Source organism: Pleurodeles waltl, unplaced genomic scaffold, assembly GCF_031143425.1.
Source record: "Pleurodeles waltl isolate 20211129_DDA unplaced genomic scaffold, aPleWal1.hap1.20221129 scaffold_107, whole genome shotgun sequence".
NCBI classification, from domain to species: Eukaryota; Metazoa; Chordata; class Amphibia; order Caudata; family Salamandridae; genus Pleurodeles; species Pleurodeles waltl.
In genome coordinates, this window is record NW_027149815.1 from 581,928 (window position 1) to 605,252 (window position 23,325).

The 23,325-nt window shown below is 43.5% G+C and overlaps 33 non-coding genes across 33 annotated transcripts; 11 read left to right on the forward strand and 22 right to left on the reverse strand.

The window, feature by feature from the left end:
• Positions 1–367: 367 nt before the first annotated feature.
• Positions 368–439, reverse strand: TRNAA-AGC (transfer RNA alanine (anticodon AGC)). Its single transcript has one exon. It is a non-coding gene; the product is annotated as a tRNA-Ala (tRNA).
• Positions 440–1,113: 674 nt separating this feature from the next.
• Positions 1,114–1,186, forward strand: TRNAM-CAU (transfer RNA methionine (anticodon CAU)). The gene has a single exon. It is a non-coding gene; the product is annotated as a tRNA-Met (tRNA).
• Positions 1,187–1,631: 445 nt separating this feature from the next.
• TRNAY-GUA (transfer RNA tyrosine (anticodon GUA)) lies at positions 1,632–1,717 on the reverse strand. The gene is given in 2 exon segments: positions 1,632–1,667; positions 1,681–1,717. It is a non-coding gene; the product is annotated as a tRNA-Tyr (tRNA).
• A 786-nt stretch (positions 1,718–2,503) lies between these two features.
• On the reverse strand, positions 2,504–2,575 carry TRNAA-AGC (transfer RNA alanine (anticodon AGC)). The gene has a single exon. It is a non-coding gene; the product is annotated as a tRNA-Ala (tRNA).
• A 674-nt stretch (positions 2,576–3,249) lies between these two features.
• TRNAM-CAU (transfer RNA methionine (anticodon CAU)) lies at positions 3,250–3,322 on the forward strand. Its single transcript has one exon. It is a non-coding gene; the product is annotated as a tRNA-Met (tRNA).
• Positions 3,323–3,767: 445 nt separating this feature from the next.
• Positions 3,768–3,853, reverse strand: TRNAY-GUA (transfer RNA tyrosine (anticodon GUA)). Its single transcript is given in 2 exon segments — positions 3,768–3,803; positions 3,817–3,853. It is a non-coding gene; the product is annotated as a tRNA-Tyr (tRNA).
• Positions 3,854–4,639: 786 nt separating this feature from the next.
• Positions 4,640–4,711, reverse strand: TRNAA-AGC (transfer RNA alanine (anticodon AGC)). The gene has a single exon. It is a non-coding gene; the product is annotated as a tRNA-Ala (tRNA).
• Positions 4,712–5,385: 674 nt separating this feature from the next.
• Positions 5,386–5,458, forward strand: TRNAM-CAU (transfer RNA methionine (anticodon CAU)). The gene has a single exon. It is a non-coding gene; the product is annotated as a tRNA-Met (tRNA).
• Positions 5,459–5,903: 445 nt separating this feature from the next.
• On the reverse strand, positions 5,904–5,989 carry TRNAY-GUA (transfer RNA tyrosine (anticodon GUA)). The gene is given in 2 exon segments: positions 5,904–5,939; positions 5,953–5,989. It is a non-coding gene; the product is annotated as a tRNA-Tyr (tRNA).
• Positions 5,990–6,775: 786 nt separating this feature from the next.
• Positions 6,776–6,847, reverse strand: TRNAA-AGC (transfer RNA alanine (anticodon AGC)). Its single transcript has one exon. It is a non-coding gene; the product is annotated as a tRNA-Ala (tRNA).
• Positions 6,848–7,521: 674 nt separating this feature from the next.
• Positions 7,522–7,594, forward strand: TRNAM-CAU (transfer RNA methionine (anticodon CAU)). The gene has a single exon. It is a non-coding gene; the product is annotated as a tRNA-Met (tRNA).
• Positions 7,595–8,039: 445 nt separating this feature from the next.
• On the reverse strand, positions 8,040–8,125 carry TRNAY-GUA (transfer RNA tyrosine (anticodon GUA)). The gene is given in 2 exon segments: positions 8,040–8,075; positions 8,089–8,125. It is a non-coding gene; the product is annotated as a tRNA-Tyr (tRNA).
• A 786-nt stretch (positions 8,126–8,911) lies between these two features.
• Positions 8,912–8,983, reverse strand: TRNAA-AGC (transfer RNA alanine (anticodon AGC)). Its single transcript has one exon. It is a non-coding gene; the product is annotated as a tRNA-Ala (tRNA).
• A 674-nt stretch (positions 8,984–9,657) lies between these two features.
• TRNAM-CAU (transfer RNA methionine (anticodon CAU)) lies at positions 9,658–9,730 on the forward strand. Its single transcript has one exon. It is a non-coding gene; the product is annotated as a tRNA-Met (tRNA).
• A 445-nt stretch (positions 9,731–10,175) lies between these two features.
• TRNAY-GUA (transfer RNA tyrosine (anticodon GUA)) lies at positions 10,176–10,261 on the reverse strand. Its single transcript is given in 2 exon segments — positions 10,176–10,211; positions 10,225–10,261. It is a non-coding gene; the product is annotated as a tRNA-Tyr (tRNA).
• A 786-nt stretch (positions 10,262–11,047) lies between these two features.
• On the reverse strand, positions 11,048–11,119 carry TRNAA-AGC (transfer RNA alanine (anticodon AGC)). The gene has a single exon. It is a non-coding gene; the product is annotated as a tRNA-Ala (tRNA).
• Positions 11,120–11,793: 674 nt separating this feature from the next.
• Positions 11,794–11,866, forward strand: TRNAM-CAU (transfer RNA methionine (anticodon CAU)). The gene has a single exon. It is a non-coding gene; the product is annotated as a tRNA-Met (tRNA).
• Positions 11,867–12,311: 445 nt separating this feature from the next.
• On the reverse strand, positions 12,312–12,397 carry TRNAY-GUA (transfer RNA tyrosine (anticodon GUA)). Its single transcript is given in 2 exon segments — positions 12,312–12,347; positions 12,361–12,397. It is a non-coding gene; the product is annotated as a tRNA-Tyr (tRNA).
• Positions 12,398–13,183: 786 nt separating this feature from the next.
• Positions 13,184–13,255, reverse strand: TRNAA-AGC (transfer RNA alanine (anticodon AGC)). Its single transcript has one exon. It is a non-coding gene; the product is annotated as a tRNA-Ala (tRNA).
• A 674-nt stretch (positions 13,256–13,929) lies between these two features.
• On the forward strand, positions 13,930–14,002 carry TRNAM-CAU (transfer RNA methionine (anticodon CAU)). Its single transcript has one exon. It is a non-coding gene; the product is annotated as a tRNA-Met (tRNA).
• Positions 14,003–14,447: 445 nt separating this feature from the next.
• On the reverse strand, positions 14,448–14,533 carry TRNAY-GUA (transfer RNA tyrosine (anticodon GUA)). The gene is given in 2 exon segments: positions 14,448–14,483; positions 14,497–14,533. It is a non-coding gene; the product is annotated as a tRNA-Tyr (tRNA).
• Positions 14,534–15,319: 786 nt separating this feature from the next.
• TRNAA-AGC (transfer RNA alanine (anticodon AGC)) lies at positions 15,320–15,391 on the reverse strand. Its single transcript has one exon. It is a non-coding gene; the product is annotated as a tRNA-Ala (tRNA).
• Positions 15,392–16,065: 674 nt separating this feature from the next.
• On the forward strand, positions 16,066–16,138 carry TRNAM-CAU (transfer RNA methionine (anticodon CAU)). The gene has a single exon. It is a non-coding gene; the product is annotated as a tRNA-Met (tRNA).
• Positions 16,139–16,583: 445 nt separating this feature from the next.
• TRNAY-GUA (transfer RNA tyrosine (anticodon GUA)) lies at positions 16,584–16,669 on the reverse strand. The gene is given in 2 exon segments: positions 16,584–16,619; positions 16,633–16,669. It is a non-coding gene; the product is annotated as a tRNA-Tyr (tRNA).
• Positions 16,670–17,455: 786 nt separating this feature from the next.
• TRNAA-AGC (transfer RNA alanine (anticodon AGC)) lies at positions 17,456–17,527 on the reverse strand. Its single transcript has one exon. It is a non-coding gene; the product is annotated as a tRNA-Ala (tRNA).
• Positions 17,528–18,201: 674 nt separating this feature from the next.
• TRNAM-CAU (transfer RNA methionine (anticodon CAU)) lies at positions 18,202–18,274 on the forward strand. Its single transcript has one exon. It is a non-coding gene; the product is annotated as a tRNA-Met (tRNA).
• Positions 18,275–18,719: 445 nt separating this feature from the next.
• On the reverse strand, positions 18,720–18,805 carry TRNAY-GUA (transfer RNA tyrosine (anticodon GUA)). Its single transcript is given in 2 exon segments — positions 18,720–18,755; positions 18,769–18,805. It is a non-coding gene; the product is annotated as a tRNA-Tyr (tRNA).
• Positions 18,806–19,591: 786 nt separating this feature from the next.
• Positions 19,592–19,663, reverse strand: TRNAA-AGC (transfer RNA alanine (anticodon AGC)). The gene has a single exon. It is a non-coding gene; the product is annotated as a tRNA-Ala (tRNA).
• Positions 19,664–20,337: 674 nt separating this feature from the next.
• Positions 20,338–20,410, forward strand: TRNAM-CAU (transfer RNA methionine (anticodon CAU)). Its single transcript has one exon. It is a non-coding gene; the product is annotated as a tRNA-Met (tRNA).
• Positions 20,411–20,855: 445 nt separating this feature from the next.
• On the reverse strand, positions 20,856–20,941 carry TRNAY-GUA (transfer RNA tyrosine (anticodon GUA)). The gene is given in 2 exon segments: positions 20,856–20,891; positions 20,905–20,941. It is a non-coding gene; the product is annotated as a tRNA-Tyr (tRNA).
• A 786-nt stretch (positions 20,942–21,727) lies between these two features.
• TRNAA-AGC (transfer RNA alanine (anticodon AGC)) lies at positions 21,728–21,799 on the reverse strand. Its single transcript has one exon. It is a non-coding gene; the product is annotated as a tRNA-Ala (tRNA).
• A 674-nt stretch (positions 21,800–22,473) lies between these two features.
• TRNAM-CAU (transfer RNA methionine (anticodon CAU)) lies at positions 22,474–22,546 on the forward strand. The gene has a single exon. It is a non-coding gene; the product is annotated as a tRNA-Met (tRNA).
• A 445-nt stretch (positions 22,547–22,991) lies between these two features.
• On the reverse strand, positions 22,992–23,077 carry TRNAY-GUA (transfer RNA tyrosine (anticodon GUA)). Its single transcript is given in 2 exon segments — positions 22,992–23,027; positions 23,041–23,077. It is a non-coding gene; the product is annotated as a tRNA-Tyr (tRNA).
• Positions 23,078–23,325: the final 248 nt, after the last annotated feature.

Sequence of the window (23,325 nt, forward strand, 5' to 3'; positions counted from 1 at the left end):
GGAACTGGAAAAGCAAAACCAGTAGATTAATGGACCATTCAGAAGGGATTAGGATGAAGAAAACATTCTGTTTTTCTTAAACCTTCTGGTAAGAGTCTCTGGTTTAGAGGAAGAATTCAAATAAATGACCAAGACAGCTGTGCCCGTTTTCTATACTAAGAATGCCAAGATAAATCACCACTTTGGTTTCTTATGGAAGCAAGATTATTTTTTTCTATAAACACGGGAAATGAGATAGCCCCATTTCAAAAGGTTTTGCAAGGCGAAGAAAGTGGGGTTCTGGCACCAGCTGCATGACATCTCACTTCCTTACTCATGATGCCAGCCTAGCTATCTGTCAAAAGGCAAGATTAGCATGGCGAAAAGCTGGAGATGCCGGGGATTGAACCCGGGGCCTCATACATGCTAAGCATGCGCTCTACCACTGAGCTACATCCCCACATCCTGTAGAGGGAGACCTTGCTCCACGCATGGAAACCTGGAATTCTATTGAATGTACATTCACCACATATGACACTGGAATGGGAAGCGTCAGGTGTGGAATTCCATATGATTTACAGCTGGATTTTCTAGCACCGTTTTTTATGGAATAAGGTTGACTCTAGAATGAATAATTCCCCACACACAACAGCTAGATGCAATCGAAAAAAGCCAGAGTATTCAAGGCAACTGGTTCAGGATACATCAAAGAAGGATATGGTTGAGTGCTGTTTCCACATCTTGTGAGATGACTTAAGGTACCCCTGCTCTTTTTGCAGGACACACAGCTATGTTACATTAGCATGTACAGTGTTGAGATCTAGATGCATCTACGGCTAGGGGCGGCATGTTAATTCTGGGTTTTAGTCCATTTCATTCTCAGTTATGTGGAGGAAAAAATGGCACGATCTTTCTTAGAGAGGTGAATGGTATGCCCTGATTTCTTTTGCATGGCTAAATGTATGGGGTGTGGGTTTAAGCACTGGGAAAGAGCAGTCTTCTGACCATTATAACTGCAGACGATTTTAATCCAGCGAGGCAACCGAAGTGTATTGATATTCCAACATGAGAACAGCATTTTTGCTACCTTCCCTCTTCATGGTGTGTAGACGCATTTGTTAGCGGTTTCAAGCAGCCTTCTTAGCGCAGTAGGCAGCGCGTCAGTCTCATAATCTGAAGGTCCTGAGTTCGATCCTCAGAGAGGGCATTGCAGTGTTTCTTTTGTCAAGAGAAACATCTCAGATTTTCTCCAAATCTGTAAACTATTCCTCCACATTGCATCTTGCTCAGTTTTAAGGAGTTGGTGTCTTTGTAGATTCCCTCTTTCATATCCATGGCCACTCATTGTAGGTGAGTTTTAGCTGGTTCGGCTGCCGAAACATCTACCTTGGTACAATGAAACTGGAAGTCTTCCAAGTGCCTTCATATATTTAGTCAAGGCTTTGGAATGAATTCTGATCTGCAGGTCCTTGTTTATTTCTCTTCCAACATCCCTCAGAAATGACTATGTGGTCAATTTCATTGGAAAGCAGAAGAAGTCTACCCTTCTGTCCTAGCATTTATTTGGAGCTAGGGAAATGTTTCTCAATCAGAGGGGCACATAATGTTTTAACAAGAGAGAAAGCAGCTATGGAAAACAAAAAAGGGGAAACTCCTCCGAGCCGGATTTGAACCAGCGACCTAAGGATTTCTGTTTCTCCACTACAGTCCTCCGCTCTCCCAACTGAGCTATCGGAGGATTAGGCAGTACAGCTTTCCATGCTGCATTCATCTTTCTTTCAATAATGGTTGCGGCGGGAGTGGGGTGGGAGTACTGCAGTCTAATCTTGAAAATCATGAATATGACCTGCAGCTTGCTCTACAAATTGCCACTTCCTAGAGTGCATTCTCAGCTACATCTTATCACCATAAAGGGGGACTGCTTACCTACCTGAATGTGCTGTGCTGGCGTGAAGGAAAGCAGGGGACCTAGAATTAGAAATCCTACAGAAAGGAGTTTTCCTGAAAGGGCATGGGGCCGAGGAATCCACAGCCCTTTGGAAGCATTTCTGGCAAAAGGATGACAGCATGGGAACATGAAGGAAAGGACAGAAAGTTAGGAGAGTCATTACTCCGTACGGAGCATGAAGAACATGCATTTTTAATGCTTCTGTGAAAGGAACTGGAAAAGCAAAACCAGTAGATTAATGGACCATTCAGAAGGGATTAGGATGAAGAAAACATTCTGTTTTTCTTAAACCTTCTGGTAAGAGTCTCTGGTTTAGAGGAAGAATTCAAATAAATGACCAAGACAGCTGTGCCCGTTTTCTATACTAAGAATGCCAAGATAAATCACCACTTTGGTTTCTTATGGAAGCAAGATTATTTTTTTCTATAAACACGGGAAATGAGATAGCCCCATTTCAAAAGGTTTTGCAAGGCGAAGAAAGTGGGGTTCTGGCACCAGCTGCATGACATCTCACTTCCTTACTCATGATGCCAGCCTAGCTATCTGTCAAAAGGCAAGATTAGCATGGCGAAAAGCTGGAGATGCCGGGGATTGAACCCGGGGCCTCATACATGCTAAGCATGCGCTCTACCACTGAGCTACATCCCCACATCCTGTAGAGGGAGACCTTGCTCCACGCATGGAAACCTGGAATTCTATTGAATGTACATTCACCACATATGACACTGGAATGGGAAGCGTCAGGTGTGGAATTCCATATGATTTACAGCTGGATTTTCTAGCACCGTTTTTTATGGAATAAGGTTGACTCTAGAATGAATAATTCCCCACACACAACAGCTAGATGCAATCGAAAAAAGCCAGAGTATTCAAGGCAACTGGTTCAGGATACATCAAAGAAGGATATGGTTGAGTGCTGTTTCCACATCTTGTGAGATGACTTAAGGTACCCCTGCTCTTTTTGCAGGACACACAGCTATGTTACATTAGCATGTACAGTGTTGAGATCTAGATGCATCTACGGCTAGGGGCGGCATGTTAATTCTGGGTTTTAGTCCATTTCATTCTCAGTTATGTGGAGGAAAAAATGGCACGATCTTTCTTAGAGAGGTGAATGGTATGCCCTGATTTCTTTTGCATGGCTAAATGTATGGGGTGTGGGTTTAAGCACTGGGAAAGAGCAGTCTTCTGACCATTATAACTGCAGACGATTTTAATCCAGCGAGGCAACCGAAGTGTATTGATATTCCAACATGAGAACAGCATTTTTGCTACCTTCCCTCTTCATGGTGTGTAGACGCATTTGTTAGCGGTTTCAAGCAGCCTTCTTAGCGCAGTAGGCAGCGCGTCAGTCTCATAATCTGAAGGTCCTGAGTTCGATCCTCAGAGAGGGCATTGCAGTGTTTCTTTTGTCAAGAGAAACATCTCAGATTTTCTCCAAATCTGTAAACTATTCCTCCACATTGCATCTTGCTCAGTTTTAAGGAGTTGGTGTCTTTGTAGATTCCCTCTTTCATATCCATGGCCACTCATTGTAGGTGAGTTTTAGCTGGTTCGGCTGCCGAAACATCTACCTTGGTACAATGAAACTGGAAGTCTTCCAAGTGCCTTCATATATTTAGTCAAGGCTTTGGAATGAATTCTGATCTGCAGGTCCTTGTTTATTTCTCTTCCAACATCCCTCAGAAATGACTATGTGGTCAATTTCATTGGAAAGCAGAAGAAGTCTACCCTTCTGTCCTAGCATTTATTTGGAGCTAGGGAAATGTTTCTCAATCAGAGGGGCACATAATGTTTTAACAAGAGAGAAAGCAGCTATGGAAAACAAAAAAGGGGAAACTCCTCCGAGCCGGATTTGAACCAGCGACCTAAGGATTTCTGTTTCTCCACTACAGTCCTCCGCTCTCCCAACTGAGCTATCGGAGGATTAGGCAGTACAGCTTTCCATGCTGCATTCATCTTTCTTTCAATAATGGTTGCGGCGGGAGTGGGGTGGGAGTACTGCAGTCTAATCTTGAAAATCATGAATATGACCTGCAGCTTGCTCTACAAATTGCCACTTCCTAGAGTGCATTCTCAGCTACATCTTATCACCATAAAGGGGGACTGCTTACCTACCTGAATGTGCTGTGCTGGCGTGAAGGAAAGCAGGGGACCTAGAATTAGAAATCCTACAGAAAGGAGTTTTCCTGAAAGGGCATGGGGCCGAGGAATCCACAGCCCTTTGGAAGCATTTCTGGCAAAAGGATGACAGCATGGGAACATGAAGGAAAGGACAGAAAGTTAGGAGAGTCATTACTCCGTACGGAGCATGAAGAACATGCATTTTTAATGCTTCTGTGAAAGGAACTGGAAAAGCAAAACCAGTAGATTAATGGACCATTCAGAAGGGATTAGGATGAAGAAAACATTCTGTTTTTCTTAAACCTTCTGGTAAGAGTCTCTGGTTTAGAGGAAGAATTCAAATAAATGACCAAGACAGCTGTGCCCGTTTTCTATACTAAGAATGCCAAGATAAATCACCACTTTGGTTTCTTATGGAAGCAAGATTATTTTTTTCTATAAACACGGGAAATGAGATAGCCCCATTTCAAAAGGTTTTGCAAGGCGAAGAAAGTGGGGTTCTGGCACCAGCTGCATGACATCTCACTTCCTTACTCATGATGCCAGCCTAGCTATCTGTCAAAAGGCAAGATTAGCATGGCGAAAAGCTGGAGATGCCGGGGATTGAACCCGGGGCCTCATACATGCTAAGCATGCGCTCTACCACTGAGCTACATCCCCACATCCTGTAGAGGGAGACCTTGCTCCACGCATGGAAACCAGGAATTCTATTGAATGTACATTCACCACATATGACACTGGAATGGGAAGCGTCAGGTGTGGAATTCCATATGATTTACAGCTGGATTTTCTAGCACCGTTTTTTATGGAATAAGGTTGACTCTAGAATGAATAATTCCCCACACACAACAGCTAGATGCAATCGAAAAAAGCCAGAGTATTCAAGGCAACTGGTTCAGGATACATCAAAGAAGGATATGGTTGAGTGCTGTTTCCACATCTTGTGAGATGACTTAAGGTACCCCTGCTCTTTTTGCAGGACACACAGCTATGTTACATTAGCATGTACAGTGTTGAGATCTAGATGCATCTACGGCTAGGGGCGGCATGTTAATTCTGGGTTTTAGTCCATTTCATTCTCAGTTATGTGGAGGAAAAAATGGCACGATCTTTCTTAGAGAGGTGAATGGTATGCCCTGATTTCTTTTGCATGGCTAAATGTATGGGGTGTGGGTTTAAGCACTGGGAAAGAGCAGTCTTCTGACCATTATAACTGCAGACGATTTTAATCCAGCGAGGCAACTGAAGTGTATTGATATTCCAACATGAGAACAGCATTTTTGCTACCTTCCCTCTTCATGGTGTGTAGACGCATTTGTTAGCGGTTTCAAGCAGCCTTCTTAGCGCAGTAGGCAGCGCGTCAGTCTCATAATCTGAAGGTCCTGAGTTCGATCCTCAGAGAGGGCATTGCAGTGTTTCTTTTGTCAAGAGAAACATCTCAGATTTTCTCCAAATCTGTAAACTATTCCTCCACATTGCATCTTGCTCAGTTTTAAGGAGTTGGTGTCTTTGTAGATTCCCTCTTTCATATCCATGGCCACTCATTGTAGGTGAGTTTTAGCTGGTTCGGCTGCCGAAACATCTACCTTGGTACAATGAAACTGGAAGTCTTCCAAGTGCCTTCATATATTTAGTCAAGGCTTTGGAATGAATTCTGATCTGCAGGTCCTTGTTTATTTCTCTTCCAACATCCCTCAGAAATGACTATGTGGTCAATTTCATTGGAAAGCAGAAGAAGTCTACCCTTCTGTCCTAGCATTTATTTGGAGCTAGGGAAATGTTTCTCAATCAGAGGGGCACATAATGTTTTAACAAGAGAGAAAGCAGCTATGGAAAACAAAAAAGGGGAAACTCCTCCGAGCCGGATTTGAACCAGCGACCTAAGGATTTCTGTTTCTCCACTACAGTCCTCCGCTCTCCCAACTGAGCTATCGGAGGATTAGGCAGTACAGCTTTCCATGCTGCATTCATCTTTCTTTCAATAATGGTTGCGGCGGGAGTGGGGTGGGAGTACTGCAGTCTAATCTTGAAAATCATGAATATGACCTGCAGCTTGCTCTACAAATTGCCACTTCCTAGAGTGCATTCTCAGCTACATCTTATCACCATAAAGGGGGACTGCTTACCTACCTGAATGTGCTGTGCTGGCGTGAAGGAAAGCAGGGGACCTAGAATTAGAAATCCTACAGAAAGGAGTTTTCCTGAAAGGGCATGGGGCCGAGGAATCCACAGCCCTTTGGAAGCATTTCTGGCAAAAGGATGACAGCATGGGAACATGAAGGAAAGGACAGAAAGTTAGGAGAGTCATTACTCCGTACGGAGCATGAAGAACATGCATTTTTAATGCTTCTGTGAAAGGAACTGGAAAAGCAAAACCAGTAGATTAATGGACCATTCAGAAGGGATTAGGATGAAGAAAACATTCTGTTTTTCTTAAACCTTCTGGTAAGAGTCTCTGGTTTAGAGGAAGAATTCAAATAAATGACCAAGACAGCTGTGCCCGTTTTCTATACTAAGAATGCCAAGATAAATCACCACTTTGGTTTCTTATGGAAGCAAGATTATTTTTTTCTATAAACACGGGAAATGAGATAGCCCCATTTCAAAAGGTTTTGCAAGGCGAAGAAAGTGGGGTTCTGGCACCAGCTGCATGACATCTCACTTCCTTACTCATGATGCCAGCCTAGCTATCTGTCAAAAGGCAAGATTAGCATGGCGAAAAGCTGGAGATGCCGGGGATTGAACCCGGGGCCTCATACATGCTAAGCATGCGCTCTACCACTGAGCTACATCCCCACATCCTGTAGAGGGAGACCTTGCTCCACGCATGGAAACCTGGAATTCTATTGAATGTACATTCACCACATATGACACTGGAATGGGAAGCGTCAGGTGTGGAATTCCATATGATTTACAGCTGGATTTTCTAGCACCGTTTTTTATGGAATAAGGTTGACTCTAGAATGAATAATTCCCCACACACAACAGCTAGATGCAATCGAAAAAAGCCAGAGTATTCAAGGCAACTGGTTCAGGATACATCAAAGAAGGATATGGTTGAGTGCTGTTTCCACATCTTGTGAGATGACTTAAGGTACCCCTGCTCTTTTTGCAGGACACACAGCTATGTTACATTAGCATGTACAGTGTTGAGATCTAGATGCATCTACGGCTAGGGGCGGCATGTTAATTCTGGGTTTTAGTCCATTTCATTCTCAGTTATGTGGAGGAAAAAATGGCACGATCTTTCTTAGAGAGGTGAATGGTATGCCCTGATTTCTTTTGCATGGCTAAATGTATGGGGTGTGGGTTTAAGCACTGGGAAAGAGCAGTCTTCTGACCATTATAACTGCAGACGATTTTAATCCAGCGAGGCAACCGAAGTGTATTGATATTCCAACATGAGAACAGCATTTTTGCTACCTTCCCTCTTCATGGTGTGTAGACGCATTTGTTAGCGGTTTCAAGCAGCCTTCTTAGCGCAGTAGGCAGCGCGTCAGTCTCATAATCTGAAGGTCCTGAGTTCGATCCTCAGAGAGGGCATTGCAGTGTTTCTTTTGTCAAGAGAAACATCTCAGATTTTCTCCAAATCTGTAAACTATTCCTCCACATTGCATCTTGCTCAGTTTTAAGGAGTTGGTGTCTTTGTAGATTCCCTCTTTCATATCCATGGCCACTCATTGTAGGTGAGTTTTAGCTGGTTCGGCTGCCGAAACATCTACCTTGGTACAATGAAACTGGAAGTCTTCCAAGTGCCTTCATATATTTAGTCAAGGCTTTGGAATGAATTCTGATCTGCAGGTCCTTGTTTATTTCTCTTCCAACATCCCTCAGAAATGACTATGTGGTCAATTTCATTGGAAAGCAGAAGAAGTCTACCCTTCTGTCCTAGCATTTATTTGGAGCTAGGGAAATGTTTCTCAATCAGAGGGGCACATAATGTTTTAACAAGAGAGAAAGCAGCTATGGAAAACAAAAAAGGGGAAACTCCTCCGAGCCGGATTTGAACCAGCGACCTAAGGATTTCTGTTTCTCCACTACAGTCCTCCGCTCTCCCAACTGAGCTATCGGAGGATTAGGCAGTACAGCTTTCCATGCTGCATTCATCTTTCTTTCAATAATGGTTGCGGCGGGAGTGGGGTGGGAGTACTGCAGTCTAATCTTGAAAATCATGAATATGACCTGCAGCTTGCTCTACAAATTGCCACTTCCTAGAGTGCATTCTCAGCTACATCTTATCACCATAAAGGGGGACTGCTTACCTACCTGAATGTGCTGTGCTGGCGTGAAGGAAAGCAGGGGACCTAGAATTAGAAATCCTACAGAAAGGAGTTTTCCTGAAAGGGCATGGGGCCGAGGAATCCACAGCCCTTTGGAAGCATTTCTGGCAAAAGGATGACAGCATGGGAACATGAAGGAAAGGACAGAAAGTTAGGAGAGTCATTACTCCGTACGGAGCATGAAGAACATGCATTTTTAATGCTTCTGTGAAAGGAACTGGAAAAGCAAAACCAGTAGATTAATGGACCATTCAGAAGGGATTAGGATGAAGAAAACATTCTGTTTTTCTTAAACCTTCTGGTAAGAGTCTCTGGTTTAGAGGAAGAATTCAAATAAATGACCAAGACAGCTGTGCCCGTTTTCTATACTAAGAATGCCAAGATAAATCACCACTTTGGTTTCTTATGGAAGCAAGATTATTTTTTTCTATAAACACGGGAAATGAGATAGCCCCATTTCAAAAGGTTTTGCAAGGCGAAGAAAGTGGGGTTCTGGCACCAGCTGCATGACATCTCACTTCCTTACTCATGATGCCAGCCTAGCTATCTGTCAAAAGGCAAGATTAGCATGGCGAAAAGCTGGAGATGCCGGGGATTGAACCCGGGGCCTCATACATGCTAAGCATGCGCTCTACCACTGAGCTACATCCCCACATCCTGTAGAGGGAGACCTTGCTCCACGCATGGAAACCAGGAATTCTATTGAATGTACATTCACCACATATGACACTGGAATGGGAAGCGTCAGGTGTGGAATTCCATATGATTTACAGCTGGATTTTCTAGCACCGTTTTTTATGGAATAAGGTTGACTCTAGAATGAATAATTCCCCACACACAACAGCTAGATGCAATCGAAAAAAGCCAGAGTATTCAAGGCAACTGGTTCAGGATACATCAAAGAAGGATATGGTTGAGTGCTGTTTCCACATCTTGTGAGATGACTTAAGGTACCCCTGCTCTTTTTGCAGGACACACAGCTATGTTACATTAGCATGTACAGTGTTGAGATCTAGATGCATCTACGGCTAGGGGCGGCATGTTAATTCTGGGTTTTAGTCCATTTCATTCTCAGTTATGTGGAGGAAAAAATGGCACGATCTTTCTTAGAGAGGTGAATGGTATGCCCTGATTTCTTTTGCATGGCTAAATGTATGGGGTGTGGGTTTAAGCACTGGGAAAGAGCAGTCTTCTGACCATTATAACTGCAGACGATTTTAATCCAGCGAGGCAACTGAAGTGTATTGATATTCCAACATGAGAACAGCATTTTTGCTACCTTCCCTCTTCATGGTGTGTAGACGCATTTGTTAGCGGTTTCAAGCAGCCTTCTTAGCGCAGTAGGCAGCGCGTCAGTCTCATAATCTGAAGGTCCTGAGTTCGATCCTCAGAGAGGGCATTGCAGTGTTTCTTTTGTCAAGAGAAACATCTCAGATTTTCTCCAAATCTGTAAACTATTCCTCCACATTGCATCTTGCTCAGTTTTAAGGAGTTGGTGTCTTTGTAGATTCCCTCTTTCATATCCATGGCCACTCATTGTAGGTGAGTTTTAGCTGGTTCGGCTGCCGAAACATCTACCTTGGTACAATGAAACTGGAAGTCTTCCAAGTGCCTTCATATATTTAGTCAAGGCTTTGGAATGAATTCTGATCTGCAGGTCCTTGTTTATTTCTCTTCCAACATCCCTCAGAAATGACTATGTGGTCAATTTCATTGGAAAGCAGAAGAAGTCTACCCTTCTGTCCTAGCATTTATTTGGAGCTAGGGAAATGTTTCTCAATCAGAGGGGCACATAATGTTTTAACAAGAGAGAAAGCAGCTATGGAAAACAAAAAAGGGGAAACTCCTCCGAGCCGGATTTGAACCAGCGACCTAAGGATTTCTGTTTCTCCACTACAGTCCTCCGCTCTCCCAACTGAGCTATCGGAGGATTAGGCAGTACAGCTTTCCATGCTGCATTCATCTTTCTTTCAATAATGGTTGCGGCGGGAGTGGGGTGGGAGTACTGCAGTCTAATCTTGAAAATCATGAATATGACCTGCAGCTTGCTCTACAAATTGCCACTTCCTAGAGTGCATTCTCAGCTACATCTTATCACCATAAAGGGGGACTGCTTACCTACCTGAATGTGCTGTGCTGGCGTGAAGGAAAGCAGGGGACCTAGAATTAGAAATCCTACAGAAAGGAGTTTTCCTGAAAGGGCATGGGGCCGAGGAATCCACAGCCCTTTGGAAGCATTTCTGGCAAAAGGATGACAGCATGGGAACATGAAGGAAAGGACAGAAAGTTAGGAGAGTCATTACTCCGTACGGAGCATGAAGAACATGCATTTTTAATGCTTCTGTGAAAGGAACTGGAAAAGCAAAACCAGTAGATTAATGGACCATTCAGAAGGGATTAGGATGAAGAAAACATTCTGTTTTTCTTAAACCTTCTGGTAAGAGTCTCTGGTTTAGAGGAAGAATTCAAATAAATGACCAAGACAGCTGTGCCCGTTTTCTATACTAAGAATGCCAAGATAAATCACCACTTTGGTTTCTTATGGAAGCAAGATTATTTTTTTCTATAAACACGGGAAATGAGATAGCCCCATTTCAAAAGGTTTTGCAAGGCGAAGAAAGTGGGGTTCTGGCACCAGCTGCATGACATCTCACTTCCTTACTCATGATGCCAGCCTAGCTATCTGTCAAAAGGCAAGATTAGCATGGCGAAAAGCTGGAGATGCCGGGGATTGAACCCGGGGCCTCATACATGCTAAGCATGCGCTCTACCACTGAGCTACATCCCCACATCCTGTAGAGGGAGACCTTGCTCCACGCATGGAAACCTGGAATTCTATTGAATGTACATTCACCACATATGACACTGGAATGGGAAGCGTCAGGTGTGGAATTCCATATGATTTACAGCTGGATTTTCTAGCACCGTTTTTTATGGAATAAGGTTGACTCTAGAATGAATAATTCCCCACACACAACAGCTAGATGCAATCGAAAAAAGCCAGAGTATTCAAGGCAACTGGTTCAGGATACATCAAAGAAGGATATGGTTGAGTGCTGTTTCCACATCTTGTGAGATGACTTAAGGTACCCCTGCTCTTTTTGCAGGACACACAGCTATGTTACATTAGCATGTACAGTGTTGAGATCTAGATGCATCTACGGCTAGGGGCGGCATGTTAATTCTGGGTTTTAGTCCATTTCATTCTCAGTTATGTGGAGGAAAAAATGGCACGATCTTTCTTAGAGAGGTGAATGGTATGCCCTGATTTCTTTTGCATGGCTAAATGTATGGGGTGTGGGTTTAAGCACTGGGAAAGAGCAGTCTTCTGACCATTATAACTGCAGACGATTTTAATCCAGCGAGGCAACCGAAGTGTATTGATATTCCAACATGAGAACAGCATTTTTGCTACCTTCCCTCTTCATGGTGTGTAGACGCATTTGTTAGCGGTTTCAAGCAGCCTTCTTAGCGCAGTAGGCAGCGCGTCAGTCTCATAATCTGAAGGTCCTGAGTTCGATCCTCAGAGAGGGCATTGCAGTGTTTCTTTTGTCAAGAGAAACATCTCAGATTTTCTCCAAATCTGTAAACTATTCCTCCACATTGCATCTTGCTCAGTTTTAAGGAGTTGGTGTCTTTGTAGATTCCCTCTTTCATATCCATGGCCACTCATTGTAGGTGAGTTTTAGCTGGTTCGGCTGCCGAAACATCTACCTTGGTACAATGAAACTGGAAGTCTTCCAAGTGCCTTCATATATTTAGTCAAGGCTTTGGAATGAATTCTGATCTGCAGGTCCTTGTTTATTTCTCTTCCAACATCCCTCAGAAATGACTATGTGGTCAATTTCATTGGAAAGCAGAAGAAGTCTACCCTTCTGTCCTAGCATTTATTTGGAGCTAGGGAAATGTTTCTCAATCAGAGGGGCACATAATGTTTTAACAAGAGAGAAAGCAGCTATGGAAAACAAAAAAGGGGAAACTCCTCCGAGCCGGATTTGAACCAGCGACCTAAGGATTTCTGTTTCTCCACTACAGTCCTCCGCTCTCCCAACTGAGCTATCGGAGGATTAGGCAGTACAGCTTTCCATGCTGCATTCATCTTTCTTTCAATAATGGTTGCGGCGGGAGTGGGGTGGGAGTACTGCAGTCTAATCTTGAAAATCATGAATATGACCTGCAGCTTGCTCTACAAATTGCCACTTCCTAGAGTGCATTCTCAGCTACATCTTATCACCATAAAGGGGGACTGCTTACCTACCTGAATGTGCTGTGCTGGCGTGAAGGAAAGCAGGGGACCTAGAATTAGAAATCCTACAGAAAGGAGTTTTCCTGAAAGGGCATGGGGCCGAGGAATCCACAGCCCTTTGGAAGCATTTCTGGCAAAAGGATGACAGCATGGGAACATGAAGGAAAGGACAGAAAGTTAGGAGAGTCATTACTCCGTACGGAGCATGAAGAACATGCATTTTTAATGCTTCTGTGAAAGGAACTGGAAAAGCAAAACCAGTAGATTAATGGACCATTCAGAAGGGATTAGGATGAAGAAAACATTCTGTTTTTCTTAAACCTTCTGGTAAGAGTCTCTGGTTTAGAGGAAGAATTCAAATAAATGACCAAGACAGCTGTGCCCGTTTTCTATACTAAGAATGCCAAGATAAATCACCACTTTGGTTTCTTATGGAAGCAAGATTATTTTTTTCTATAAACACGGGAAATGAGATAGCCCCATTTCAAAAGGTTTTGCAAGGCGAAGAAAGTGGGGTTCTGGCACCAGCTGCATGACATCTCACTTCCTTACTCATGATGCCAGCCTAGCTATCTGTCAAAAGGCAAGATTAGCATGGCGAAAAGCTGGAGATGCCGGGGATTGAACCCGGGGCCTCATACATGCTAAGCATGCGCTCTACCACTGAGCTACATCCCCACATCCTGTAGAGGGAGACCTTGCTCCACGCATGGAAACCTGGAATTCTATTGAATGTACATTCACCACATATGACACTGGAATGGGAAGCGTCAGGTGTGGAATTCCATATGATTTACAGCTGGATTTTCTAGCACCGTTTTTTATGGAATAAGGTTGACTCTAGAATGAATAATTCCCCACACACAACAGCTAGATGCAATCGAAAAAAGCCAGAGTATTCAAGGCAACTGGTTCAGGATACATCAAAGAAGGATATGGTTGAGTGCTGTTTCCACATCTTGTGAGATGACTTAAGGTACCCCTGCTCTTTTTGCAGGACACACAGCTATGTTACATTAGCATGTACAGTGTTGAGATCTAGATGCATCTACGGCTAGGGGCGGCATGTTAATTCTGGGTTTTAGTCCATTTCATTCTCAGTTATGTGGAGGAAAAAATGGCACGATCTTTCTTAGAGAGGTGAATGGTATGCCCTGATTTCTTTTGCATGGCTAAATGTATGGGGTGTGGGTTTAAGCACTGGGAAAGAGCAGTCTTCTGACCATTATAACTGCAGACGATTTTAATCCAGCGAGGCAACCGAAGTGTATTGATATTCCAACATGAGAACAGCATTTTTGCTACCTTCCCTCTTCATGGTGTGTAGACGCATTTGTTAGCGGTTTCAAGCAGCCTTCTTAGCGCAGTAGGCAGCGCGTCAGTCTCATAATCTGAAGGTCCTGAGTTCGATCCTCAGAGAGGGCATTGCAGTGTTTCTTTTGTCAAGAGAAACATCTCAGATTTTCTCCAAATCTGTAAACTATTCCTCCACATTGCATCTTGCTCAGTTTTAAGGAGTTGGTGTCTTTGTAGATTCCCTCTTTCATATCCATGGCCACTCATTGTAGGTGAGTTTTAGCTGGTTCGGCTGCCGAAACATCTACCTTGGTACAATGAAACTGGAAGTCTTCCAAGTGCCTTCATATATTTAGTCAAGGCTTTGGAATGAATTCTGATCTGCAGGTCCTTGTTTATTTCTCTTCCAACATCCCTCAGAAATGACTATGTGGTCAATTTCATTGGAAAGCAGAAGAAGTCTACCCTTCTGTCCTAGCATTTATTTGGAGCTAGGGAAATGTTTCTCAATCAGAGGGGCACATAATGTTTTAACAAGAGAGAAAGCAGCTATGGAAAACAAAAAAGGGGAAACTCCTCCGAGCCGGATTTGAACCAGCGACCTAAGGATTTCTGTTTCTCCACTACAGTCCTCCGCTCTCCCAACTGAGCTATCGGAGGATTAGGCAGTACAGCTTTCCATGCTGCATTCATCTTTCTTTCAATAATGGTTGCGGCGGGAGTGGGGTGGGAGTACTGCAGTCTAATCTTGAAAATCATGAATATGACCTGCAGCTTGCTCTACAAATTGCCACTTCCTAGAGTGCATTCTCAGCTACATCTTATCACCATAAAGGGGGACTGCTTACCTACCTGAATGTGCTGTGCTGGCGTGAAGGAAAGCAGGGGACCTAGAATTAGAAATCCTACAGAAAGGAGTTTTCCTGAAAGGGCATGGGGCCGAGGAATCCACAGCCCTTTGGAAGCATTTCTGGCAAAAGGATGACAGCATGGGAACATGAAGGAAAGGACAGAAAGTTAGGAGAGTCATTACTCCGTACGGAGCATGAAGAACATGCATTTTTAATGCTTCTGTGAAAGGAACTGGAAAAGCAAAACCAGTAGATTAATGGACCATTCAGAAGGGATTAGGATGAAGAAAACATTCTGTTTTTCTTAAACCTTCTGGTAAGAGTCTCTGGTTTAGAGGAAGAATTCAAATAAATGACCAAGACAGCTGTGCCCGTTTTCTATACTAAGAATGCCAAGATAAATCACCACTTTGGTTTCTTATGGAAGCAAGATTATTTTTTTCTATAAACACGGGAAATGAGATAGCCCCATTTCAAAAGGTTTTGCAAGGCGAAGAAAGTGGGGTTCTGGCACCAGCTGCATGACATCTCACTTCCTTACTCATGATGCCAGCCTAGCTATCTGTCAAAAGGCAAGATTAGCATGGCGAAAAGCTGGAGATGCCGGGGATTGAACCCGGGGCCTCATACATGCTAAGCATGCGCTCTACCACTGAGCTACATCCCCACATCCTGTAGAGGGAGACCTTGCTCCACGCATGGAAACCTGGAATTCTATTGAATGTACATTCACCACATATGACACTGGAATGGGAAGCGTCAGGTGTGGAATTCCATATGATTTACAGCTGGATTTTCTAGCACCGTTTTTTATGGAATAAGGTTGACTCTAGAATGAATAATTCCCCACACACAACAGCTAGATGCAATCGAAAAAAGCCAGAGTATTCAAGGCAACTGGTTCAGGATACATCAAAGAAGGATATGGTTGAGTGCTGTTTCCACATCTTGTGAGATGACTTAAGGTACCCCTGCTCTTTTTGCAGGACACACAGCTATGTTACATTAGCATGTACAGTGTTGAGATCTAGATGCATCTACGGCTAGGGGCGGCATGTTAATTCTGGGTTTTAGTCCATTTCATTCTCAGTTATGTGGAGGAAAAAATGGCACGATCTTTCTTAGAGAGGTGAATGGTATGCCCTGATTTCTTTTGCATGGCTAAATGTATGGGGTGTGGGTTTAAGCACTGGGAAAGAGCAGTCTTCTGACCATTATAACTGCAGACGATTTTAATCCAGCGAGGAAACCGAAGTGTATTGATATTCTAACATGAGAACAGCATTTTTGCTACCTTCCCTCTTCATGGTGTGTAGACGCATTTGTTAGCGGTTTCAAGCAGCCTTCTTAGCGCAGTAGGCAGCGCGTCAGTCTCATAATCTGAAGGTCCTGAGTTCGATCCTCAGAGAGGGCATTGCAGTGTTTCTTTTGTCAAGAGAAACATCTCAGATTTTCTCCAAATCTGTAAACTATTCCTCCACATTGCATCTTGCTCAGTTTTAAGGAGTTGGTGTCTTTGTAGATTCCCTCTTTCATATCCATGGCCACTCATTGTAGGTGAGTTTTAGCTGGTTCGGCTGCCGAAACATCTACCTTGGTACAATGAAACTGGAAGTCTTCCAAGTGCCTTCATATATTTAGTCAAGGCTTTGGAATGAATTCTGATCTGCAGGTCCTTGTTTATTTCTCTTCCAACATCCCTCAGAAATGACTATGTGGTCAATTTCATTGGAAAGCAGAAGAAGTCTACCCTTCTGTCCTAGCATTTATTTGGAGCTAGGGAAATGTTTCTCAATCAGAGGGGCACATAATGTTTTAACAAGAGAGAAAGCAGCTATGGAAAACAAAAAAGGGGAAACTCCTCCGAGCCGGATTTGAACCAGCGACCTAAGGATTTCTGTTTCTCCACTACAGTCCTCCGCTCTCCCAACTGAGCTATCGGAGGATTAGGCAGTACAGCTTTCCATGCTGCATTCATCTTTCTTTCAATAATGGTTGCGGCGGGAGTGGGGTGGGAGTACTGCAGTCTAATCTTGAAAATCATGAATATGACCTGCAGCTTGCTCTACAAATTGCCACTTCCTAGAGTGCATTCTCAGCTACATCTTATCACCATAAAGGGGGACTGCTTACCTACCTGAATGTGCTGTGCTGGCGTGAAGGAAAGCAGGGGACCTAGAATTAGAAATCCTACAGAAAGGAGTTTTCCTGAAAGGGCATGGGGCCGAGGAATCCACAGCCCTTTGGAAGCATTTCTGGCAAAAGGATGACAGCATGGGAACATGAAGGAAAGGACAGAAAGTTAGGAGAGTCATTACTCCGTACGGAGCATGAAGAACATGCATTTTTAATGCTTCTGTGAAAGGAACTGGAAAAGCAAAACCAGTAGATTAATGGACCATTCAGAAGGGATTAGGATGAAGAAAACATTCTGTTTTTCTTAAACCTTCTGGTAAGAGTCTCTGGTTTAGAGGAAGAATTCAAATAAATGACCAAGACAGCTGTGCCCGTTTTCTATACTAAGAATGCCAAGATAAATCACCACTTTGGTTTCTTATGGAAGCAAGATTATTTTTTTCTATAAACACGGGAAATGAGATAGCCCCATTTCAAAAGGTTTTGCAAGGCGAAGAAAGTGGGGTTCTGGCACCAGCTGCATGACATCTCACTTCCTTACTCATGATGCCAGCCTAGCTATCTGTCAAAAGGCAAGATTAGCATGGCGAAAAGCTGGAGATGCCGGGGATTGAACCCGGGGCCTCATACATGCTAAGCATGCGCTCTACCACTGAGCTACATCCCCACATCCTGTAGAGGGAGACCTTGCTCCACGCATGGAAACCTGGAATTCTATTGAATGTACATTCACCACATATGACACTGGAATGGGAAGCGTCAGGTGTGGAATTCCATATGATTTACAGCTGGATTTTCTAGCACCGTTTTTTATGGAATAAGGTTGACTCTAGAATGAATAATTCCCCACACACAACAGCTAGATGCAATCGAAAAAAGCCAGAGTATTCAAGGCAACTGGTTCAGGATACATCAAAGAAGGATATGGTTGAGTGCTGTTTCCACATCTTGTGAGATGACTTAAGGTACCCCTGCTCTTTTTGCAGGACACACAGCTATGTTACATTAGCATGTACAGTGTTGAGATCTAGATGCATCTACGGCTAGGGGCGGCATGTTAATTCTGGGTTTTAGTCCATTTCATTCTCAGTTATGTGGAGGAAAAAATGGCACGATCTTTCTTAGAGAGGTGAATGGTATGCCCTGATTTCTTTTGCATGGCTAAATGTATGGGGTGTGGGTTTAAGCACTGGGAAAGAGCAGTCTTCTGACCATTATAACTGCAGACGATTTTAATCCAGCGAGGAAACCGAAGTGTATTGATATTCTAACATGAGAACAGCATTTTTGCTACCTTCCCTCTTCATGGTGTGTAGACGCATTTGTTAGCGGTTTCAAGCAGCCTTCTTAGCGCAGTAGGCAGCGCGTCAGTCTCATAATCTGAAGGTCCTGAGTTCGATCCTCAGAGAGGGCATTGCAGTGTTTCTTTTGTCAAGAGAAACATCTCAGATTTTCTCCAAATCTGTAAACTATTCCTCCACATTGCATCTTGCTCAGTTTTAAGGAGTTGGTGTCTTTGTAGATTCCCTCTTTCATATCCATGGCCACTCATTGTAGGTGAGTTTTAGCTGGTTCGGCTGCCGAAACATCTACCTTGGTACAATGAAACTGGAAGTCTTCCAAGTGCCTTCATATATTTAGTCAAGGCTTTGGAATGAATTCTGATCTGCAGGTCCTTGTTTATTTCTCTTCCAACATCCCTCAGAAATGACTATGTGGTCAATTTCATTGGAAAGCAGAAGAAGTCTACCCTTCTGTCCTAGCATTTATTTGGAGCTAGGGAAATGTTTCTCAATCAGAGGGGCACATAATGTTTTAACAAGAGAGAAAGCAGCTATGGAAAACAAAAAAGGGGAAACTCCTCCGAGCCGGATTTGAACCAGCGACCTAAGGATTTCTGTTTCTCCACTACAGTCCTCCGCTCTCCCAACTGAGCTATCGGAGGATTAGGCAGTACAGCTTTCCATGCTGCATTCATCTTTCTTTCAATAATGGTTGCGGCGGGAGTGGGGTGGGAGTACTGCAGTCTAATCTTGAAAATCATGAATATGACCTGCAGCTTGCTCTACAAATTGCCACTTCCTAGAGTGCATTCTCAGCTACATCTTATCACCATAAAGGGGGACTGCTTACCTACCTGAATGTGCTGTGCTGGCGTGAAGGAAAGCAGGGGACCTAGAATTAGAAATCCTACAGAAAGGAGTTTTCCTGAAAGGGCATGGGGCCGAGGAATCCACAGCCCTTTGGAAGCATTTCTGGCAAAAGGATGACAGCATGGGAACATGAAGGAAAGGACAGAAAGTTAGGAGAGTCATTACTCCGTACGGAGCATGAAGAACATGCATTTTTAATGCTTCTGTGAAAGGAACTGGAAAAGCAAAACCAGTAGATTAATGGACCATTCAGAAGGGATTAGGATGAAGAAAACATTCTGTTTTTCTTAAACCTTCTGGTAAGAGTCTCTGGTTTAGAGGAAGAATTCAAATAAATGACCAAGACAGCTGTGCCCGTTTTCTATACTAAGAATGCCAAGATAAATCACCACTTTGGTTTCTTATGGAAGCAAGATTATTTTTTTCTATAAACACGGGAAATGAGATAGCCCCATTTCAAAAGGTTTTGCAAGGCGAAGAAAGTGGGGTTCTGGCACCAGCTGCATGACATCTCACTTCCTTACTCATGATGCCAGCCTAGCTATCTGTCAAAAGGCAAGATTAGCATGGCGAAAAGCTGGAGATGCCGGGGATTGAACCCGGGGCCTCATACATGCTAAGCATGCGCTCTACCACTGAGCTACATCCCCACATCCTGTAGAGGGAGACCTTGCTCCACGCATGGAAACCTGGAATTCTATTGAATGTACATTCACCACATATGACACTGGAATGGGAAGCGTCAGGTGTGGAATTCCATATGATTTACAGCTGGATTTTCTAGCACCGTTTTTTATGGAATAAGGTTGACTCTAGAATGAATAATTCCCCACACACAACAGCTAGATGCAATCGAAAAAAGCCAGAGTATTCAAGGCAACTGGTTCAGGATACATCAAAGAAGGATATGGTTGAGTGCTGTTTCCACATCTTGTGAGATGACTTAAGGTACCCCTGCTCTTTTTGCAGGACACACAGCTATGTTACATTAGCATGTACAGTGTTGAGATCTAGATGCATCTACGGCTAGGGGCGGCATGTTAATTCTGGGTTTTAGTCCATTTCATTCTCAGTTATGTGGAGGAAAAAATGGCACGATCTTTCTTAGAGAGGTGAATGGTATGCCCTGATTTCTTTTGCATGGCTAAATGTATGGGGTGTGGGTTTAAGCACTGGGAAAGAGCAGTCTTCTGACCATTATAACTGCAGACGATTTTAATCCAGCGAGGAAACCGAAGTGTATTGATATTCTAACATGAGAACAGCATTTTTGCTACCTTCCCTCTTCATGGTGTGTAGACGCATTTGTTAGCGGTTTCAAGCAGCCTTCTTAGCGCAGTAGGCAGCGCGTCAGTCTCATAATCTGAAGGTCCTGAGTTCGATCCTCAGAGAGGGCATTGCAGTGTTTCTTTTGTCAAGAGAAACATCTCAGATTTTCTCCAAATCTGTAAACTATTCCTCCACATTGCATCTTGCTCAGTTTTAAGGAGTTGGTGTCTTTGTAGATTCCCTCTTTCATATCCATGGCCACTCATTGTAGGTGAGTTTTAGCTGGTTCGGCTGCCGAAACATCTACCTTGGTACAATGAAACTGGAAGTCTTCCAAGTGCCTTCATATATTTAGTCAAGGCTTTGGAATGAATTCTGATCTGCAGGTCCTTGTTTATTTCTCTTCCAACATCCCTCAGAAATGACTATGTGGTCAATTTCATTGGAAAGCAGAAGAAGTCTACCCTTCTGTCCTAGCATTTATTTGGAGCTAGGGAAATGTTTCTCAATCAGAGGGGCACATAATGTTTTAACAAGAGAGAAAGCAGCTATGGAAAACAAAAAAGGGGAAACTCCTCCGAGCCGGATTTGAACCAGCGACCTAAGGATTTCTGTTTCTCCACTACAGTCCTCCGCTCTCCCAACTGAGCTATCGGAGGATTAGGCAGTACAGCTTTCCATGCTGCATTCATCTTTCTTTCAATAATGGTTGCGGCGGGAGTGGGGTGGGAGTACTGCAGTCTAATCTTGAAAATCATGAATATGACCTGCAGCTTGCTCTACAAATTGCCACTTCCTAGAGTGCATTCTCAGCTACATCTTATCACCATAAAGGGGGACTGCTTACCTACCTGAATGTGCTGTGCTGGCGTGAAGGAAAGCAGGGGACCTAGAATTAGAAATCCTACAGAAAGGAGTTTTCCTGAAAGGGCATGGGGCCGAGGAATCCACAGCCCTTTGGAAGCATTTCTGGCAAAAGGATGACAGCATGGGAACATGAAGGAAAGGACAGAAAGTTAGGAGAGTCATTACTCCGTACGGAGCATGAAGAACATGCATTTTTAATGCTTCTGTGAAAGGAACTGGAAAAGCAAAACCAGTAGATTAATGGACCATTCAGAAGGGATTAGGATGAAGAAAACATTCTGTTTTTCTTAAACCTTCTGGTAAGAGTCTCTGGTTTAGAGGAAGAATTCAAATAAATGACCAAGACAGCTGTGCCCGTTTTCTATACTAAGAATGCCAAGATAAATCACCACTTTGGTTTCTTATGGAAGCAAGATTATTTTTTTCTATAAACACGGGAAATGAGATAGCCCCATTTCAAAAGGTTTTGCAAGGCGAAGAAAGTGGGGTTCTGGCACCAGCTGCATGACATCTCACTTCCTTACTCATGATGCCAGCCTAGCTATCTGTCAAAAGGCAAGATTAGCATGGCGAAAAGCTGGAGATGCCGGGGATTGAACCCGGGGCCTCATACATGCTAAGCATGCGCTCTACCACTGAGCTACATCCCCACATCCTGTAGAGGGAGACCTTGCTCCACGCATGGAAACCAGGAATTCTATTGAATGTACATTCACCACATATGACACTGGAATGGGAAGCGTCAGGTGTGGAATTCCATATGATTTACAGCTGGATTTTCTAGCACCGTTTTTTATGGAATAAGGTTGACTCTAGAATGAATAATTCCCCACACACAACAGCTAGATGCAATCGAAAAAAGCCAGAGTATTCAAGGCAACTGGTTCAGGATACATCAAAGAAGGATATGGTTGAGTGCTGTTTCCACATCTTGTGAGATGACTTAAGGTACCCCTGCTCTTTTTGCAGGACACACAGCTATGTTACATTAGCATGTACAGTGTTGAGATCTAGATGCATCTACGGCTAGGGGCGGCATGTTAATTCTGGGTTTTAGTCCATTTCATTCTCAGTTATGTGGAGGAAAAAATGGCACGATCTTTCTTAGAGAGGTGAATGGTATGCCCTGATTTCTTTTGCATGGCTAAATGTATGGGGTGTGGGTTTAAGCACTGGGAAAGAGCAGTCTTCTGACCATTATAACTGCAGACGATTTTAATCCAGCGAGGAAACCGAAGTGTATTGATATTCTAACATGAGAACAGCATTTTTGCTACCTTCCCTCTTCATGGTGTGTAGACGCATTTGTTAGCGGTTTCAAGCAGCCTTCTTAGCGCAGTAGGCAGCGCGTCAGTCTCATAATCTGAAGGTCCTGAGTTCGATCCTCAGAGAGGGCATTGCAGTGTTTCTTTTGTCAAGAGAAACATCTCAGATTTTCTCCAAATCTGTAAACTATTCCTCCACATTGCATCTTGCTCAGTTTTAAGGAGTTGGTGTCTTTGTAGATTCCCTCTTTCATATCCATGGCCACTCATTGTAGGTGAGTTTTAGCTGGTTCGGCTGCCGAAACATCTACCTTGGTACAATGAAACTGGAAGTCTTCCAAGTGCCTTCATATATTTAGTCAAGGCTTTGGAATGAATTCTGATCTGCAGGTCCTTGTTTATTTCTCTTCCAACATCCCTCAGAAATGACTATGTGGTCAATTTCATTGGAAAGCAGAAGAAGTCTACCCTTCTGTCCTAGCATTTATTTGGAGCTAGGGAAATGTTTCTCAATCAGAGGGGCACATAATGTTTTAACAAGAGAGAAAGCAGCTATGGAAAACAAAAAAGGGGAAACTCCTCCGAGCCGGATTTGAACCAGCGACCTAAGGATTTCTGTTTCTCCACTACAGTCCTCCGCTCTCCCAACTGAGCTATCGGAGGATTAGGCAGTACAGCTTTCCATGCTGCATTCATCTTTCTTTCAATAATGGTTGCGGCGGGAGTGGGGTGGGAGTACTGCAGTCTAATCTTGAAAATCATGAATATGACCTGCAGCTTGCTCTACAAATTGCCACTTCCTAGAGTGCATTCTCAGCTACATCTTATCACCATAAAGGGGGACTGCTTACCTACCTGAATGTGCTGTGCTGGCGTGAAGGAAAGCAGGGGACCTAGAATTAGAAATCCTA